This window comes from Micromys minutus, assembly GCF_963924665.1.
Source record: "Micromys minutus genome assembly, chromosome: 26".
Classification (NCBI taxonomy): Eukaryota; Metazoa; Chordata; class Mammalia; order Rodentia; family Muridae; genus Micromys; species Micromys minutus.
The window spans coordinates 15,767,879-15,789,467 of NC_137961.1; the positions used below are offsets into that span (position 1 = coordinate 15,767,879).

Consider the following 21,589-nt stretch of genomic DNA (forward strand, 5'->3'; position numbering starts at 1 on the left):
TTTATGGTGCTGAGGCCCGAGGGCACTCAGGAGCCTCCGGTCTCAGGGGAACCAGAAGAAAGTGTTCCCTTGTGCACAGGTGTGGGCTGAGCCGGAGTGTGGGGGCTCAAGGTCATAAATAATCCTGCCTTTTTCTCTGCCCTGTGACCCAGCTCTTGCCACATATCACCTGGCCTGCCTGGAGACCCAGGGGAAGGTGACAGGTACTACAGTAAGCGTCTGAGAATGCCCAAATGCTGTCCCTTTAACAAACACCAGCAGGTTGTCCCTGAGCAGCCTGTGGCCCTCATCCAGGTATTTCAGAATACAAGCTCACACTCCAGGTGAGCAGGATTTCAGAATATAAGCCCTGGCTTCGGGGAAGCTTCTGTATCTGTCCAGTGAACATGTCGGTTGTATGGTTGATGGGGATTTGTGGTGTATCGGTTACTTTTCTCTCAGCTATGACAGGCTCCCCAACCAAAATCAACTCGAGGGAGGCTTCTGGTTAGTCCATCACAGCACAAAAGGTACAGCAGCTGGGATGCTTTTATCCACGGTGGCAGAAATGTGTGGATAAAGCTTGTTCACATCTTGGAGGATCAGGAAGCAGGGCTGGGCTATGACTCTCAAGGCCTAAGGCTTGTCTAGCGATGTCATGAGTCCCAAAGCAATGCCAGCAGCTCTGGACACCAAGTGCCCGATGAACTTTCTATACCCAGAACAAGACAGGTGGGATTTCCCCAATACCTGGAAGCTGGTCAAAGCTACAAAGTCATACTTGCAGGCTTCAAGGAGGGAAGGAAATTGACCTTTGATGAGGCAGAAGTGTCAGGTTAGCAAAGGCAAACCTATTTCCAGCAAGCAAGGTATTTACTGTAAGAATGGCCCAGGGCTGGGAAGACAGCTCACTTAGTAAAGTGTTCTCCACAGACGTGAGCTCAGTCACTTGTAATCCCAGGACATGGGAAGCAGAGACAGTACGATCCTTGAGGCATGCATGTCAGTCTAGCAGAGCTTCAAGGTCAGTGAGAGACCCTACCTTTAAAAAAAGGAGCGGGGCTGGAGAGATGGCTCAGCGGTTAAGAGCACTGACTGCTCTTCCAGAGGTCCTGAGTTCAAATCCCAGCAACCACATGGTATCTTAAACAAACATCTGTAATTAGATCTGATGCCCTCCTCTGGTGTATCTGAAGACAACTACAGTGAACTTGTATATAATAAATAAATAAGTCTTTTTTTTTTTTTAAGTGGGGTAGGGGGATGGACATCAAATGAGGAAGACACCCAACTTTGACATCTGGCCTACACATTCTGTCTCTCTGTATCTCTGTCTGTCTGTCTCCCTCTTCTCCCTCCCTCCCGCCCCCCTCGGGAATGAGGAGTAAAGAAGTACCTACCTTAAGAGTAGCCTGGGCTGCAGATGGCTCAGCGGTTAAAAGCACTGACTGTTCTTCCAGAGGTCCTGAGTTCAACTCCCAGAAACCACATGGTGGCTCACAACCATCTGTAATGGGATCTGATGCCCCATTCTGGTGTGTCTGAAGACAGCGACAGTGTACTCATATACATAAAATAAATACATCTTTAAAGAGTTTCCTGGCTTACATAGTTCAGTTTTCTTTTCCACAGTTCAGAGCAGCCAAAAGGGAACAAGAATCTCAAACTCCCTGTCTTCCAGGGGAGGACTCACTCTCTTCCCTCCTTATCAAACTCCCTGTCTTCCAGGGGAGGACTCACTCTCTTCCTCCCTGCCTTCCAGGGGAGGACTCACTCTCTCTCCTCCCTCCTTATCATCAGGAATATGGTAGGGACCTAGTATCCTGAGGAGACACTGGAGTTGTGCCTGTACTGTGTGGGGTCCCACATGGTTAAGGCTAGGAAAGCTGAGCCTTTGGGGAAACTGAGTTCTTGCAGCAGAGCACAGCAAGAGGCTGGGGGAGCAGCTCTAGGCAAGCAGATAAGACGCACCCCAAACGCCCAAGCATAGCTCATGCCCTTGTACCATGTTTCTGAGGGTAAAAGGAGAATGCCAGGCTGCTATACCAATAATCACATGGATAGTAACCACAGTAGGCAGCCACCAATAGCCACAGGTGCCTGGCATTGTGACAGCTCTTTATTCCTATTGCAGAATCCCCATTGAACCCCCTACCACAAAACAACCTTATTATTATTACCAATGGTCACCATTTGATAAACATGACTGTGTGACAAGCTCATTGTTTATTGTCTCATTTAACACAAACAGCAATCCTGTCAGGTTGAGTACCATTATCCGCATTCCAAATCATGACCAAGATCACCCAGCTGTCAGAAACCAAAGCTAGATCTGCCTTATTCTAGGGTGTCTGACCTTCACAGCCTCTGGAGATCTGAGACACTCAGAGCTCTCCCACCAAGGTGGTTTCTTACTATCAAAAGGGAAGCAGAACTTCAGAGCACAAGTCAGGACAGCTCTCTGACATGCGCCCTTCACCCACAAAGGGATCTGTGTTACAACAAACCTTAGACTAATCTAGACAGAAGCAAAGGTTCAAAATAAGGCTGTGCCCCATACTGTTCTAGTTTATGCGTCCACACAGGGAGTATCCTTGTCTTCCCCACAGTTTATAACCTCTTCCTTCACCAACCCAGGCTGAGCAAGTGCCTGTCAGCAATCTGGACCTACTTTCCTTCTCACTGGGGACAATTTCCAGCCCCATGATGGGGCCAGGAGACACACAAACTCCCTGCAAATGATAAACCAATGAATGGCTGCCCTCCAATCCATTGAGGGCATAGCTAATTTCACTTACAACTCTAATTGAAGGCTGAAAACTTAGCTCAGCTGGTAGATGGCTTGTTTAGCACGTGTGAATTTCTGGGTTCGATCCCCCAGGATTCCATAAATGAAGGATTCTGGAGGCTGAGGCACGAGGGTTATTAGGGAGGGTCAAGTTTATCGGACTTTATAGCCAGTAGAGTTCAGAGAGGCAAACCTGGGCCACATGGGCTCTCTAAAACTGAATAGAAGAAAGGGGAGAAGGAGGAAACGAGGGAAGAGGAGGGAGAAAGGGAAGGAGGAAGGGTCCACAGCTCTCTGTTTAAAAACATTTCTTAAAGACATGAATGCTCTATGTAGACCAGGCTGGCCTGGACCTTATAGAAATATCCACCTGCCTCTGCCTTCAGGGATTAAGGCACGCACCACCACACCCAGCTACAAAGGTGTCTTGGAAAAGCAAGGACACTGCAACTTTCTTCGGTCGTCCCGATCCGGGTTCAGCCAACCCCAGCCACGTCCACCATGCCGCCCAAGTTCAACCCCAACGAGATTAAAGTCGTGTACTTGAGATGCACCGGAGGCGAGGTCGGCGCCACATCTGCTTTGGCCCCTAAGATCGGTCCTCTGGGTCTGTGTCCAAAAAAAGTTGGTGATGGCTGAGGTGGTACCCTCTGCCTCTGCCCTAATCATCAAAGTCCTTAAGGAGCCACCAAGAGACAGGAAGAAGCAGAAAAAACATTCAACACAGTGGAAACATCACTTTTGATGAGGTTGTCAACATTGCCCGGCAGATGAAACACCGGCGTTTGGCCAGAGAGCTTTCTGGAACTATCAAGGAGATCCTGGGGACTGCACAGTTCTGTGGGCTGCCGTGAGGATGGCTGCCACCCTCATGACGTCATAGATGGTGTCAACAGTGGTGCAGTAGAGCGTCCATCTAGTTAAGAAGCAACCAGAAAATATTTCAATAAAAGACTCTCGGATTAAAAAATAAAAATAAACAAAAGCAGGGACACATAAAGTATTTGCCCTGGACTAACATTGATGTGAAGGATGATTTAAATTTGTAAGAACATGAAAAACCTGGAACAACAGGAGTTTAAAACGGCTTGTCACGGCTGAAAATCCATCCGGATAATTGTAAAAAATCGTGAAACATATGCAAATGAGTTTTGTATAGCTTCTGGATAGAGAAAAGACAAAACTGCATAGCTGGTCAATATAACCTTAAAATTTTTTTTAAAAAAAAAGTATGTTTTTTGGCTTAGCCAGAACACTGGAAAGAGGATCAAAGCACCCAGATGCGGAATATCCCTCCATTTTCTCAGCTCCATTGGCTAGGGTGTTACGGTTTGACATAACAAATTCTATTTTGGTTCTGAGACCTTCCACAGTTGTCTAATTTTTTTGGTCACCTTTTAATTTAAAAAACGCATCTTTATTAATTTCTACATTTCCTTCATCTATTAGAGCTACGAACCATCCATATATGGTGTGGGCGAGTTTGTTAGTTTCTCATTTAGCTCTGCCCGTCACTTCTCGTATGTAAAGGACTCTTTAAGTTATATATTGACAATGGTCCTTTACGGTTCCCTTTTACGTTCATGTCTTCTGTACTTTAACACTAAAAACACTCACCTGCATCTCTGTGTTTCTCCATATTTGTTTTGTGGTTTTTGGTTTTCATTGTTTTGTTTTGTTTTTTTAATAAAGAATGAGAAGATTCAGCTTTACAGTTAGCTTGTGATAGACAGTTGAAGCTGAGCGCAGGGAATCACGAATCTGCAGTCGGCTGGAGCATGTAGTGAGTTCAAAACCAGCCTCAGCTACTTAGCAAGCCATGACACTCATTAGGGTGCACCACGCACTGAGACGGTTAATTGAAGCAGCACTGAAATCAACGGCTGTAAGACGTTGCATTTGGCGTTTTCTGCTATTTATAGCCCGGCTTGAGAACCGGCTTCTGGGCTGGAGAGATGGCTCAGCCTTAAAGGCCAGGCTCACAACCAAAGATGAAAGAGAGCGGGTTTCTGTTCAACATGGGGTCTTCCCATCCTCATCTTAAGGCTTGACTCCGGCTTACGCCGTGCTGGCCCAGGGCAGGTTCAGACTTCAGCCCACTCAGTCTTGTGTTCTGGTCAGCTATGCGCGCTTCCCCTCACTCTGTTCCGCCTATGCTCTTGCGACAGAATGTCCTTTCCAGTTGTTAATGTGTAAAAGACTCTTATTTTTAATCATGTCTTCCCTATCTGTGTATTTTACTAAACTCTAGTATTTCTAAAAGATTTTTTTTAAGTGATTCTCTTTGGAGACATTTACATCATCCATAAATGAAGCTGTGTTGCCTTCTGTCCAATCTCATCCGTTTAACAATAATTTCCTTAAATCAAGAAATCTCTCTCTCTCTGTCTCTGTTTCTGCCTCTCTGTCTCTGCCTGTCTCTGTCTCTGTCTCTCTCTGTTTCTGTCTCTCTCTCTGTTTCTGTCTCTCTCTGTTTCTGTCTCTGTCTCTGCCTGTCTCTGTCTGTCTCTCTGTCCCTCCCTCCTTCCATGTCTCCCTCCGTCTTACTAGCTTGACCTCACTCTGAGGACACTAGATGTCCTGCTATTCCAGAGTCTCTTACTGACCCCGAGCTAGGCTAGCGGCTCCAGCAATCCTCCGGTTTCTGTCCCACACAGTGCTGGGATTATAGGCACACGTGTAGCCGTGCCTAGCTATTCCTTGTGGCGCTGAGGATTTGAACTCTGGTCCTCGCGCTTGCGCAGCAAGTACTCTTACCACTGAGCATCTCTACAGCACCGACAATCTCGCTGGCGGCATTGACTGGCATGGTTAGAGTACAGAACAGCAGGGGGGCTTCGGTGTGGCTGTTAAACAGGACCCACAGAAATTTTCAGTTTGTGGCATGGTTTCATACAACTTTTCAGCATCAAAATGATTGCTGGGTTTTTGCACAAGGTTGGGTGTATAGGAACAGATTTTCTGTCTCTGTAGTCCTAGAATGAATTTCACCTGATAAAGGTGCATTCTCTGAAGTATATGGCTAGGTTGCCCATATATATTGTCTTACATTCTTCACCAATGTGTTTAAGGAAGAGTAAGATACAGACAGAGCTTGTATACTACTGTGCTGTCTCTTCCTTCATATAACAGTTTATGCTGCGTGACTTGTTCTAGGAAAATGCTTATGCTGTGATGTGTCTAGTCCCCTTTACCTCTAACCACCTTGCCAGGGCTTCAGTTGCAACAAAAGACGTTGAGTCCAATACAGTAAACTATTTTGAGAAAGGCCATCACTCACATAACTGTAATCATATGTCCAGTATACTATTATATTGTTCCGTTTTACCATGTCCTCCTTGTCTATCCCTTATGCCTGATTTATAAACTCTGCCACAGAAACTTGTGCATAGGAAGCCACATTCACAGAGTCAGTACTCCGAAGCTTCAGACATCCATTGGAAAATCTGAAACGTATCCCTGTGGGTGAGAGGGGACTGATGGATTCAGTAGTTGCCTTTATACATACTGAGTGAGAAACACAAAAACAGAAACCAAAGTACTTCCTAACAGGAAGGCTCATGAGCTAAGTGATGGGAACACTGGCTGCTTTTCCTTTTGTATATGATGTTACTCGTATAATAAAACATTTCAAATACAGGTCATTAAAAGAGACTTCCAGAGAAGGTGGTGACTTAGAAGGGGAAATGAGATACAAGCTTCCTGTTCTTTGTCCTCTTGTAAATCTTGTCAGCTGTCTGTACTTCTCCCACCACCCCCCTGCCCCCCACGGTCTATACTCTACCCTTGCTGCTAAAAATAAAAATATACATGTTTACATAAAATATAATTACCTCCTTCACTGCCTCAAACTCAAGACTTCTTGGAACCTAAGCCAAGGCAAACAGATCCAAACTGTTCTCAGACTACAGCGAAAAGGAAGTCCTGTGTGTAAGGGGGAGACATGCTGAAAACCCGTGGGGCTGTCTCTGAGCACTGGGGTGTAGAAACTCAAGTCACAGGCAAGCCATGAAATCTCAAGCCATGAAGCCCAGACAAGTGTCGAAATCGCTTCGAAACTACAAGATCCTTTTTATTTTAGAGACGGGGTTACAGCTTTATAACTCAAGCTAGACTTGAACTTCATTCTCTATCCTCAGCCTCCTGTGTACTAGGATTACAGACATGGGTCACCATAAGGGACTGAGGAAGTCTCACTTCTATAGAAAGATGCCATTTGGGATTGAATGGGATCAGAAGGACTCGATGGTCTACAGCAACAGGGGATACGATACGGCTGTGATGTTCAGGCTGCAGGGACACACCAAGGCCACCAAGGCAGGAAGATTCAGTGAGGGATCCATGACTGGCCTTTGTCTGCTGCCTTTCCTTGACTCTACACTATGTACTGTGAAGTCACCACATTCCCCCAGCCCTGGTCCTGTTTAACTCACATACGTTGGGGCGGGGAGGGGGTTCTGCTACCACTGCAAGCTGTAACCGCAATGGGTTCATTAGGTACAGCACAGGGGGTAAAGGTTAACTAGTCTCTTTAGGAGGTCTCTGTAGCCAGCAGTCTCCGAGTGTAAACATCCAGGAGAAGAAAGCCGTAGTTCCTCTCTTTGCATACCTTGATCATTCATCCATAAACACTCAAGCTCAGAGTCCTAAGAAAAGCTTTGCCACCTCTCTTGAGCCTGAGCCAATTGTCCTGTGGGCCAAGGCCTTGGGCTTCCTTGGCATGGCCATGCCCATGTCAAAATCCACTTCACTCACTGAGGTCTTCCTCTGCTCCCTGCACCTGTCAAAGGTGACAAGAAGACCATTCATCACAGCCCAGAAGAGGCCAAGGTCCAAAGGGTGCTGGAGTCAGAGAGCTTGCTAGTCCCAGCTGGAGCTCTGTTAACAAACACTGCCGATTAGTAGCCACAGAGAGCTTTCAGGGAGACTTCAAACTTTTTCCTCGGAAACTTTTCTCTTAGAAAAGTCACTGATATTGACTATTCTTCCACACTTGAACTGGGTGATGTTAAGGAAATGTGCTGAGATGTTTTTTTTTTTTTTTTTTTTTTTTGGAAGAGAAGGATCTTTTTTTCTCGACAGTCCGGGAATAGGAATCCAGGGCCTCAAACATGCTAGGCTAGTACTATTCCACTGAGCTTTGTCCCCAGCACTTGGGTTTCTGTAGCTTGTTTGACTCTTGTTATATGGCTCACGGCGGCCTCAGACTCCTGGATCTGCCTACTGCACCTCTCAAGTGTTGGGATGATTCGTGTGCACCATCACGCTAGGCTCTGAGAACTTAACATCGGCTGGTGTCCCCCTCCTATAAGGAAAGAAAATACAAATAAGATGAGACTTAGTTGCTTCCTCAGACAGCTCCCCAGAGACTAATTAAACCACTGCTTCTGAGACAGACCATGTGACCCGTGAATTCTGGAGTGTGACACCACAGTAAGGGCACAGCAGGGGAGCTGCACTTCCTGTCTTGGTGGCAGATGGCTGCCTGTCACAAGGAGGGGGCTCAGTCCTTGTCCTCCCACAACCCAGGCAGGGTGCCCAGAGGGCGTGCCTGGAAAAGCCTCCACCCACAAGTTTCAGATAAGTCAGCCTTGGTGCCTCTGGACTGTGGCTGATGCTGCTGGAGGTGATTCAGTTACACGTCCATGAAACGTGCCAAGTCGGGGTGAAAAGGGACACAATAGGGTAAGTGTAGCTCTGAACTTAAACAGTAAATTGTACTCCTGATGGTCCAGCTTCTACCTCCAATATGCTGGCAGGCACCGCCATGATGCCCTGTCAATAGACTCTCCAATGAAATGCGGTTTTCTTGCCCTGGTTGCTCATGACACCAAGCCAACCTCTCTCCCTTTCTCCCTCCCTCCATCTCAGATTTATTTATTTTATGTATATGAGTACAGTGTTGCTGTCTTCAGACACACCAGAAGAGGAAGTCAGGTCCCATTACAGATGGTTGTGAGCTACCACGTGGTTGCTGGGAATTGAACTCAGGACCTCTGGAAGAGCAGTCAGTGCTCTTGACTGCTGTGCCATCGCTCCAGCTTCAACTGATACACATTTTTAAAAAATGCTTCTAGGGCTGAGAACATAATTTGGTAGTTATGTACAAGGCTCTGGGCTAGGTCCTCATCGCTATAGCACAAACCAAGGGCAGTGTAACCCCAGCAGAGATGGAAGAGGCAGAGGGATCAGAAGTTCAAGGTCATCCTAGGCTACACAGTGAGTGTGGGGACCCTCACACTTCACTGGAGTCTATTTTTAGGGGGAAAACGAAAGCCTACCTACAGACCCACAGCACATTCATCTGCTCAGACTGACCCTCCTAAACTAAAGGCTAAGGCTACAAACACTGTGCTTTTCACTTGACTGGACTGTCCCTAAGGAAGTCTAATAAACTGTTTCACTAGAGAAGAGTCCACAGCTCTATGTCTGGAGGAGATAGTGAGGGTAAAATTTTTGTGTTTGGATGTGTGTGTGTCTGTGTGTTGGGGGGTGGGGAGTGGGGGTACCGGAATTTATAGTTTGAGAAGGGGCCTCACTGTGTAGCCCTGGCTGTCCTAGAACATACTGTGTAGACCAACCTGTCCTTGAATTCCCAAAGACCCAATTGCCACTGCCTCCTAAGAGCTGAGATTAGAAACATGTGCCACCATACCTGGCTTCCATGTATGTATGTATGTCTTCCAACAACAAAGAATCCTCATCAGACTTTCCCCTTTAGTAGTCAGTGGGTCAAGTAGCAATGTAAGACCCAAATTGAAGCTTATCTATTTGAGGCTCCCGTGAATGAGACAATAGATCAGGGATTGATGCAAAAGCAAGAAGTTTATTAGTCAGAGCAAACTCGAGCCCTCCGTTAGTATAGTTTTTATACACTTAGTAACAGGTAGGCTACAGTAATGGTGACTAGGCATGCAAGTCAATGTGGGTTGCCTCTCAGGACCTATGCCCTACATTCCAGGGCTGCCCAGATAAGACACTTCTCCCCTAGAAGAAGTAAGGTGCCCACCTGGGTCATATATTAAGGTTCTTCCCCTACATTCCAGGGGCTGCCCAGAAAGGTTGAAGCGCTCCCTCCTGGAGGGTGTGGGACCGCAAAGGCCCTTAGTGGGAGAGGGGAGCTGTAAGACCCTCATGGGGGGGGGGGCTGTAAGGAGGGTGTGGAACTGTAAAAGCCCTTAGGGTCCTTCAGCAAGGACCAGCCTAAAACTGCATAGGGCTAAATAAAGGCATTGCAGAAGATATAACCCAGGCTTGAGAGGAAAAGAATAAAGCCACCAAGTGTGATGATGGCTCACACCAGTAATCCCCATATATAGGAAGCTGTGGCAAGAGCATCTACTAGGGTTGGAGACCAACACAGCAAGAGTCTGTCTCAAAACAAAACAAAAAAACCAAACAGCAACTTTCTCTTTTCAAGAAAACCTCCTGGATAGGGTCTCCACTTGATCTCCTAATGACCAAGTGCCAAATTAAGAACTAAAAGAGTGGGCTGGAGAGATGGTTCAGTGGTTAAGAACACTGGCTGCCCTTCCAGACATCCTGAGTTCAATTTCCAGCAACCACATGGTGGCTCTCAACCATCTGTAACGAGATCTGGTGCCCTCTTCTAACATGCAGATATATATGCAGAACACTGTGTATATAATAAATAAATAGGTCTTTAAAGAAAAATGGCCCCCTCTGTAACATTTGCTCATATATCCAGATGTTCCAGCTCACCATGACTCTGCCCAGCTATTAGCTGCAAGCCCACATCTGGGCATCTGACAATAGTGCACCAGGCCTTTAGCTACACTATATATCAAAGAATCAGCTATATTAAAGTAAGTTTTCATTGGTCAGTTTGGAAACCTGACCCCTATCCAAAACAGTGTTCCCATCAGAAAAGATGTGCCAGGCTCCAAGCTATTGACTTACTTAGCAAGTTAGGGAGTTGTATACTCTAGATTTTATTTTAGAAATACAGCCCCAGGATTCCACAGGCTGAATTGAACTATTCAGCCATAGCCTTGAGAACCGGGGCCAGCTACATTCCCAGGGCCCAGGGGTGGGGCTCTTGTTGAAAGAGCAGGACAAAAAAAAAAAAAAAAAAAAAAAAGCCATTAAGGGCTGAGGATTGTATGTATTGATAAGTATCAGCCTAATAAGTTTTGTTTGTTTGTTTGTTTTGTTTTGTTTTGAAACAGGGTCTCACCATATAGCAAGGGCTTTGACTTAGCCTGGTCTGACATTGAGTTTCCTGCAGTTCTGTTCCTGGTTCCGAGTACTGAGTGTTTCTTCTTATTTAATACATTGTTCTAACAGGAAAAAGAGTAAATATATATCGTTTTAATTATATATTTCCACGTAAACACGTATATTATATATAAACATATATAAATGTATATTTGATATAATTAGCTAAAACTTCAATTTTACGTTGCATAAGGCCAGCTTCGTAAACACAAGAGCTACATGGCAGCACGAACATCAGGCTGCCCTTGACAGAACAGTGGAAACACCAGCTGAAGCTAACTCAGCTCGATATAGTCCATGACTTCTTTTGAAAAACATGTACCAGGCTGGCCTTGAACTCATGACTTACAAGAAGTATGTAATCAGAATGACCCTAGTGCCTTCACCTCCCAAGTGTTCCCAGGCATCTGTGTCCATGACTGGCTTAGCACAAGTCCAAGCACAGGCCTCCCATCTCCAGCTTACTGTCAAGGAGGTAAGAACCCAAGGGTGGTGAGGTTGCCCCAAGTCCCTTCCCTCTGTGGTTTTGTGGGTCAGAGGGGAGAACCGGAGCAAGAAAGGACAGGCAGAATTTAAGGGTTTGTCTTTGTTTTGTTTTGTTTTTTGTTTGTTTGTTTGTTTAACTTTTAGGGGCTGGAGAGATGGTTCTGTGGTTAACAGTACTCTCGGCTCTGACAGAGGACCCAGTTCAGTTTCCAGCATTCACGCAGTGGCTCACAACCTTCTCTAACTCCAGCCCATGGGATCTCATGCTCTTCTGATATCTGAGGGCACCAGGCATAGATGAGGCTTGGGCTTACACATAGGCAGACCAACACCCATACACAGAAAATAGTGCAATAAAAATCTCTTTAAGAGAGAACAGGACACATTTCTTAGTCATTCTTGCTTCCATCCGTTCTATGTTCAGAGCAAGCTCTGACTTGAATACAGGGCCCAGATCACAGGCTGCCTGCCTTCCTCAGGAGTAAACACAACCTGCTTACTGTACCTGCTGTGAACCTTGTTGAATTCTGCACATCACTGGCTGACTGAGAAACTATCCCTGAGGCACCGTATGTAGCTAGCTCATTTGGTAGGACTTTCGCCGACTTTGTCTAGTGGGCAGGAGGCCCGGAGTATGATCCCCAGCGTCACTAAACTGGAAGTGGTGGTTCGTGCCTGCCATCCCAGAGCACTCAGGTGGTGAAAGCAAGAGGACCAGATGCTCAAGAAAAAGAAAAAGTATATAAAGACTTCTGAGATGACAGCGGAGCCTGAAATCAGGCACTCTGCAAGCACTGATCGTCCCTCAACAATGACGACATTTATATATCTCGCCCTTTGCAGACCACAAGGCTAATCACCCCATAATGAGCAGCTCAGAATAATCCTAAAGGCATGAAGTTGGTGTGAGCTACAGTGTTGGCCACTGTCTATCCATTCAAGTGCTCATGAGACACCTGCTGTGCACCAGATAAGGCATACAGAAAAAAACAAAAGGCCGGGCTTTATGACAGTAATTAATTAGCATGTTAGATTGCCAAGTGTCAAGGCTTCGAAAATAAACCAGAGATGGAATAAAAATTGGAGCAGTACAGAGGGTTCAGCTTTAGATGTTCACATATTAATTGTTTTATGGCCAGAAAGTATCAGAGGAGAAAGCTGAGGACATTGGGAGAGATGGAAGGTGCTAGCAGCTGAGTAACAGAGATGTGGAGCTCCTGTGTCTTCCAGCCAGAACTGCTCTGTTGGTACGATGTGAAACAAAGCTCATTAAAAGGTGGTCTCACCTTCAGGCATAGTAGTGCACTCCTTTAATTCCAGCACTCAGGAAACAGGCAGGGGAAGCTCTGTGAGTTCAAAGCCAGCCTGATCTACATTGTGAGTTCCAGGACAGCCAGAGTTACACTCTGAGACCCTGTCAATAATAGATAGATAGATAGGTAGATAGATAGATAGATAGATAGATAGATAGATAGATAGATAGATGATAGATACATACATACAGATACATACATAGATACATACAGATACATTCAGATACATAGATAATAAAGATTTATTTTAAAATGTTGTTTCCCAATCTGGAAGGGCTAGACAAATTCTTAGTTCTTATAGCCCTTAGAAAGTTCAGTAGCCCACATAAAAATCAGCTTATCAGCCAAACCTTTCACATTGTCATCAGCACACACCTAAACCTAAACCATCAGAGGTGTGGGTTGGAGGGGTAACTGAACACCCACTTCTCCTCAGAGGAAGGATGACTGAGGTATCTTCCACCAAGGCGGTCTCATTCTGCCTAACTCAACCCAGATTACCAGCAGCCAGGGAGGGCACTATTCTGGCTTGACCCAGGGTAGCATCATTTTAGAAGAGGTAACTTTAAGAAAATACCCTCACTGGACCGACCTATGGGTAAGCCTGTGGCACATTTTCTTGGTTGACTATTGATGTAAAAACCTAGCTCTCTGGATGGTGCCACCCTGGGCTGGTGGCCCTGGATACTATAAGAAAGCAGGCTGAGCAAGCCATGAAGATGGGGTTAATAAGCAGCTCCTCTCCCCCATGGCCTCAGCATCAGCTCCTGCCTGGAGTTCCTGCCCCTACTTCCTGGGAAGGTGGACTACAAGCTGGAAGAAGAGATAAACCCTTTCCTCTCAAGCTGATTTGGTCATGGTTCCGTCTCAGTAATAGAACCCCTAATTAAGACAGGTACATTTCAGTGAATCTTTTTAATGGTTTTCCTGGATACCAAGTTTTTCTCCAAGGAGTACCTAGTAATTTCTGTTTACTTCTCAAAATCATCATTCACTTTGCCTGTCTCTATCTCTCTGTTTTTCTTTGTGTCTCTCTGTGTTTCTGTCTATCTCTGTGTTTCTGTCTCTCTGTCTCTGTCTCTGTCTGTGTGTGTGTGTGTGCGTCTCTCTCTCCCCCATATCCTGCTAAACACAGACTGACCTGCAAACCTTTTATATAGTCCTGACTGCCTTTTGAACCCTCCATCCTCCTGCCTCAGCCTCCTAAGTGCTGAATTCACAGGCCCCTGTACACAACCACACCCAACTTATAATACATTTCCTTATCAATATAAAAACTTACAATAGATATGAAGATGGAAATGTCTAGAAAAAAAGTAAGATTTCCCGTTTAACCCTTGCTTTTGTGTCTTCCTCCCCCTGCTAAGTAAATCAGTCAGCAAAAATTACAAGGAGGCTTCTGGGACTTTGTTCTTGAATCATTTTTTTACACAAGTCCAAACTCCACTTGTTAATTTTTAATATTGTGGCTGCCAGAGAAGAAAGTTACCCCGGGAACCTTGCAAAGGTCATATATGCTAAGTTTCTAGCCCAGGCCATGGCTGCATGCCCCTGCTTCCTGTTAAATTTCCAAAGGTCTACATTTGAAAGTCCAGTCTCCATTTACTCTTTCTTCTGGGCCCTTCATGTGCTGAGAGACAGAAGATGGGTGTTGGTCTGGTTGAGGTTACTGGTCCACTCAGAACAAAGAAAATGGCTGGGGTTCCTTGTTACTCATTCGGAGCTTTGCCCAGACCTGGGCTGAATGGACATCGTCCTGATTAACTGCCATGGATTCTGTCCACGTTCCCTTCCATGGAGAGGACCGGCATCACTGAAGCCAGCTTTGTCGTGGACCTCATTTGTCCAGTCCCGGATGCTTCCCTGCATCGCAGGGCTCTTAAAGACTTCATGAAGTAGAAGAGACAAGAAAAGGGGCTGTCAGACAGGACACACTGGTTGTACCATTCCTACCAGTCCACCCGGTTCCATTGAGCTCCTGCATCTTGAATGAGGACTGAAGTTGGCTGCATCCCTGAGTGCCACGTTCCCACACTCGGGGTTACCATGCAAATGCAGGTTCTTCAGCTTGCTCCAATGTCCCCGTCTGGCACAAGGATTTGATGCACAGGGCTCTGCCATTTGCTCCGTGTTGCTGGGGATGATATAAACAAAGCCAAACCAAAACAGGCTTGGTGGTGCTAACCCGTAATGCCGGGACTTGGGAGGCAGCGGCTAGGTTTATCGAAATCAAGGTCATCCTGACCTACAGCATGGCAAAATGAAACCAGTTTCAGAAATAAAAGACTGGCTGGTGAGATGGCCCTAGACGGTCTAAGAATCTAGGCTGATCAAGCCACACGGCCTCTGCCTCACTTCTGCCTGCAGGCTCCCCTGACCCAGCATCCTTTGATGATGGATGGGGGATGGGGAAGGGAAATCAGCAAGTTGCTCTTGGTCATGTGTTTTGTCATATCAATAGAAGCCCTAACTGGGATGCTAACTAAATAAGGCACATCTCCGTGGTACACTGTTGCTTCTCCTATATGGAAGTGTCTGTTCCATTCTAGTTAGAGGAAGCACTTCTGTTTGTTTGTTTGTTTGTTCCTTAACTTTCAGGGTCTCTGGGCTGGCGAGATGGCTCTGTAGGTAAGAGCACTTGCTGCCAAGTTTCAGTTCAATCCATAAGAATCCACATGGTGAAGGAAGAGAATTAACTCTGACAGGTCATCATGATGTGACCTCCATACACAGGCCATAACATGTATCAGACACACACACACACACACACACACGTAAGTAAATAAATGTGAAGAAAAAAATCAATGTCAAAGTCAAACTCTGGCTTCAAGTGATGCCCCCACCTTAGTCTCTGAGTGGCCAGGACCATAAGCATAGGCACTGTACCCCTTGCTTTTTAATTTATTTTTGTCTTTCTCTTGCTACATTTCTGGAGCTACGGATGTCTAATCCGGCCTCTGCTGGCCTCAAATTTCACTACAGGCTGCTTTTGACGTCTCGTTCTACAGCAAACACAATATTGTTTTGATTTGTAATCATCCCTGAGTAAGGCTGAAGAAAAGCAGGCAGAAAGTCTTTCCTCCAAGGGGTGGTGCAGATACCCGCCTCCCCAGTTGGAGTGACAGTAGGAAAGAGGCGTGGGGAGTGACAGTCACCACAGCTAGACCCAACTCAAAGAGCACTCTGAAGAGGGGGCCTGCTAGACACTTTTGTGATAATGTGAAAAAAATCAAGAAAACATCCTGTGCAAATGAGAGAGGCTGGGGGCTCTGCCAAGGCACAGCATCGCCCAGAGAAGTGGCACAGATGTCTCTTCAAAGGGAAACCCTGCACCCGCGGGCACCTGGAACACAAAACTAAGCAAGCCACCCCTCCTGTCACGCCACGGAGCATCTGTGAAGCAAGAGCAGCACCTGGTTTCCTTGGCACTCCACAGCATGAACTGTCAGCACTAGGCTGTCTCCGATTTGGTTTGTTTGGGTTTTCTTTGGTTTGGTTTGGTTTGGTTTGGTTTGGTTTGGTTTGGTTTGGTTTGGTTTGGTTTGGTTTGGGTTTAGAGACAGGCGTCTCATTGATCTCAGGCAGGCACTCCAATATACACAAATGTAGAGGAGGACCTTGAACTTCTAATTCTTCTGAGTCGACCTCACCTCTCCGGTGCTGGAATTACAAGCTTGTGCCATTATATATTTTGGTGCTGGAGACACAATATAAGACTTCCTTCCTGTATGCGAGGCAAACGCTTTACCAGTGAGCCACAGCCCACTCCCACAAAAATAAATCTCTTGGATTAAAGAGGACAGCATGTCTACAACTATCACAGACATCTTACCCCAAAAGTCGGTAAAGCCAGATGATGCTACCAAACTCAGTTCAGCAAGCAAGTTACCAAGATCATCCTGGTTAGGCTGTGAGTTAAAGGATAAATAAAATCCCTCTCCTTTTTTGAGACAGCCTCTTTATGTGGCCCATCTGCTGACTTAGAACTCAGTTCACAGCTGAGGGTGTCCTTGAACTCCTGATCCACTTGCTCATTCTCCCAAATGCCAGAATCTTGAGCATATATGTCACCACACCCACGTGGGAAGGGCCTTTCTTAATGGGTCCCAAACTAGCCTGAAACACAGACCCAAGTAAAGCAATATAAACAATGCAAATACAGGCCGGAGCTGGCCTAGCCTATCAGAGAAGACTTTGGTGGGGGCTGGGAAGGCTCTCCCTGCCAGTCACATTCAGGCCGGGTTCTGTCGCACTCCAGTGCCAGGAAGCACACCCCAATCCTGCCTTTCAGAGTTCTTTGTTTTAGGAGCTGGCAACAGCTCAGAAAGAACTTCAGTCTTCAGATACATAATGTCCTAATTAGTGGTTGCTCTTGGACCAAACATAGCTTCCAAGCAGTGGGCTTCAAAGCCACCCTTCTGATGACAGTCTAGGACACAGGGGGACTATAAATTAGAATAAGTCCTGGCTGAGCTACATTTTGGCTGGCTTCCCAGTTACACCATTGACGGCATGCCCAATTTACTCAGAAATGTCTTTACTCTTTTGTCACCCCAGCGCCAGATCAATCTCTCTTCAGCATTCTGCAAGGGGAAATATTAACAAATTCACTGATTCAAAGATGCGTGTAAACTTAACCTTGAAAACTATCATTGCTGTTGAATGCAGTAAACAAGCAAGTTCTTGAATCAAGAAAAGAAGAGAAGAAAAACAAAATAAGCTGGGGAGGTTCACGTTTGTGGGACTGGAGCCTGGCTTTCTTTTAAGCTTGTGTTACCCAAATGTTCATTCACCCTTCAGCATGGAATTATAATAGCTGGTTCTCATTTAGGATAGGAGGCCAAATTTCTGTTATTATTTTATTATATTTATTGGGGGGGGCACCACCATGGGAGGGGGCTGGTCTTTTGTTCCTTGACACAAGCTAGAGGAATCTGAGAAAAGAGGCCAACAGTTTCAGAAAATACCTATAGGCAAGGCTCTGGGGCGTTTCCTTAATAGTGATTGGTGTGGGAGGGGTAAGAGCCCAACCCATCGTGGGTGGCGCCATTCCTGGGCTGTGGTTCTAAGGTGCTATAAGAAAGCAGGCTGTACCAGCCAGTCTTGTGGAGCTTTTCTCTGTGGTCTCTACATCAATCTCTGCCTCTGGGTTTCCACCCTGAGTTCCTGCCATGACTTCTCAGGATGACCAACTGGTACACTGAAGTGTATGATAAACCAAGAAATAAACCGTTTCTTGTCCAAGTGGCTTTTAGTCAGGGTTTTATCACAGTGATAGACCATCTGCATGTGGCACTCAGAAACCAACTTAAGTACTGTCTCCTTCCACTGTGTCAGTCCCGGGAATGGAACTTGGGGTGGCCTGCTTTGCTGGCACTTGCCTTTCCCCACTGAGCCGTCTCGATGACTCATGGGTCAACTTCTTTTTCTTTCTTTCTTTCCTTTTCTTTTTTTAATGAGACAGGATCCCACTATGCAGCCCAAGATGGCCTCAAACTTTCAAACTTCCAATTCTTCTGTCTCAGCCTCCTGAATGCTCAGATTATAGACATGTATAGATTATAGACAGGTATAGATTATAAACAGGTATATATTATAGACAGGTATAGATTATAGACAGGTATAGATTATAGACGTGTGTATAGATTATAGACGTGTATAGATTATAGACGTGTATAGATTATAGACAGGTATAGATTATAGGTGTGTATAGATTATAGGTGTGTATAGATTATACACAGGTATAGATTATAGACGTGTATAGATTATAGACAGGTATAGATTATAGACAGGTATAGACTATAGACAGGTATAGATTATAGACGTGTATAGATTATAGACGTGTATAGATTATAGACAGGTATAGATTATAGGTGTGTATAGATTATAGACAGGTATAGATTATAGGTGTGTATAGATTATAGGTGTGTATAGATTATAGACAGGTATAGATTATAGACATGTATAGATTATAGACGTGTATAGATTATAGACAGGTATAGATTATAGACGTGTATAGATTATAAACAGGTATAGATTATAGACGTGTATAGATTATAGACATGTATAGATTATAGACACGTATAGATTACAGACATGTACTACCACGCCTGTCAATCTTCGGCTTTAATATTCAGTCATTCTAGTATTCATGAGCACTTGTTATGTACACACTAAGCCTGGAACAGACTTCCCGCTGTCTGTCCCCATTCCTGGTACTTCACCTCACCTGTCAGCACAGTGCAGGCTACATGATATTAAATTGTATGGTCCCACGGCATTCACGCTTTCTGAGGCTCTTTTGATCACCGCTGTGACTCCAGAGCCTAAGAACAGTGCCTGTCCCCCCACCAAAATCTTTTTTTTTTTTTCTTGTTCATTGACAACAGATGCTCTGTCATCTATGGGAATGAGTGAGCTGGAAGGTACAGCACACAGTGTGGCATCATGGTGCACAATGTGACACTGTGGCATTGTGACATCGTTTCCTTGAAAAGAAGTTGACTGGTCCCAAAGGAAGAATAATGAGAAGAGGAGGATGATCCCTTAGTCACTGTGCAGTAAGGATAAGGAGGATGACCCCTCAGTCACTGTGCAGTGAGGATGAGGATGATCCCTTAGTCACTGTGCAGTGAGGATAAGGAGGATGATCCCTCAGTCACTGTGCAGTGAGGATAAGGAGGATGACCCCTCAGTCACTGTGCAGTGAGGATAAGGAGGATGACCCCTCAGTCACTGTGCAGTGAGGATAAGGAGGATGACCCCCTCAGTCACTCCGGGTGTGTTAACTGGAGGAACCACTATGGAAATCAGTGTGCAGGTGTGAGCGCTGGGAGGTAAGGAAAGGCTGATGTTAGGTTGTAAAGGGAATAAATCAATAAGCGTAATAAAAGAAAAACAAACAAACTAAAAACAGGCCAGGTGTGGTGGTGCACACTTTAATCCTAGTGTTCTCTCGAGAGGCAGGAGGCAGGAAGATCTCTGAGTTCGAGACCAGCCTGGTCTACATCGTGAGTTCCAGGACATCCAGGGTTACACCGAGAAACCCTGTCTCAAAAAACCAAACAAACAAACAAACAAGCAAACAAAACTAAAAACAGAGCTGCCGTGTGTTCCAGGTATTCCACCACTGGGCCCCAAAGGACTCACTTCCTCCTAGAGACACCTGCACACCCGTGCTCACCGCTGCTCTGTGCACAGTAGCTGAGGAAAGAGGACTGACCTGGACGCCCCTCAGCTGATGAGGATGCTCACACACAGGACAGAATTTTTAGACCGCCATAAGGAAAAACGAAACTGGCAGGAAACAGAGAAAGTTGGAAGGCGTTTCATCAGTGGGTACAGAGAGACAAGCATCACACAGCGTTTCTCGTACATAGATCCTAGCTTCTAGTTTTATACTTGTGTGTGTAAATGGGAGTCATCGACTACTTATAGATCAAAAACTAGAAACGGGGCAGGACACGGGGCACGCGCCTGCAATCCCAGCACTTGGGAGGCAGAAGCAGGCAGATCTCTGTGAGTTTGAGGCCAGCTCGGTCTAGAAGAGAATTCCAAGACAGCCTCGGCTGCATTGTGATACCCTCCCTCGAACCAAAGAGGGGGGGGGGAGGGAGGAAAGGGGTAGAGAGGGAAAAGGACCATTAGAAGGAGAAAGAACTCTAAAGAGCAATGGAGAGGGTCGTAGCACACGTGTGATGGGAAAGCAGAAAGCGCATGCTCAGGCAGAAGGCACAAAGCGCATGCTCTGGCAGAAGGCACAAAGCGCATGCTCTGGCAGAAGGCACGGGTAGGGAAGAACAGCAACGAGATGGTAAAGGAACGGAGGAACCAACCAACCAGTCTACAAACCGGCAAATGAAATGAAGTCTAACTGTGACTTTCAGGATAGCCAAGGCTATATGAGACTGTTTCAACACACACACACACACACACACACACACACACACCTTAAACCTTATCCAATTATTTTGTGCGTAAGCTGCTGGCTTCTAAGGAAGGCGATTGAAAATACTTGAACACAGAAAGGAGGCTCAGCTCCAGTGCTAAGGTGAGGCAGACGGCAGTGCCATGGGCTTGCTGCAGCTCTGGAGGAGGTAGGAGGCTTTGGAGAGGTGGTCTCTCCCAAGGAGAACGGAGCACAGTATCCGAGGGCTGAGGGGGCAGATGGTAGCGGGCGCAGTGGGAACAGGGAGCGAGGTGGGAAGCTTCAAAGTACTCTCAGGGAGCAGCGGCTATTCCAGCCTAGACATGCAACAGAAGGAGGGACTGTGGAACCTTTGGAGACGTCACAGAAACCACGTGGGTTAAGCATGCAGTTCAAGAGTAGCTTGAGAAGTATATGACCTCACACGCTATTGCAAACACACACTACTTCTTGGCCTGGTAAAAATGGTATAGATAGTGTATTAAAACTGAAAATCACATCTCTACCATGATTATTATAACTAAAATCAGTGTCTACAAACAGAAAACCGGATCTATATGTCGATAGCTTCATCAGCTTTTTGCTCCTAAGCTAGGTTTTTCCTTGTCACGCAATAGGGGAAAAAAATCCACATTTATCCATTAAACATATGCTCAAACATTATATTTGTGTTAAATGCTAAAAGGAACCTGGATCCGGGAGAATCATGAGTTCAAGACTAAAGTACTCTCCTCAAAATAACCAAAGAACACATACTTTAAAGTATGAAAGAATGCTTTAAGCACCTATGAGACTGGATGTAATTAAGCCTCACAATAAATAATACACTTTATCATATCAAGTTCAAATCAGTTTGGT

At 45.7% G+C, this 21,589-nt stretch overlaps 1 pseudogene across 1 annotated transcript; it reads left to right on the forward strand.

The window, feature by feature from the left end:
* The first annotated feature begins 3,268 nt into the window (after window positions 1–3,268).
* Window positions 3,269–3,691, forward strand: LOC308437539 (large ribosomal subunit protein uL11-like; annotated as a pseudogene). Its single transcript has one exon. The product of its transcript is annotated as a large ribosomal subunit protein uL11-like (transcript).
* Window positions 3,692–21,589: the final 17,898 nt, after the last annotated feature.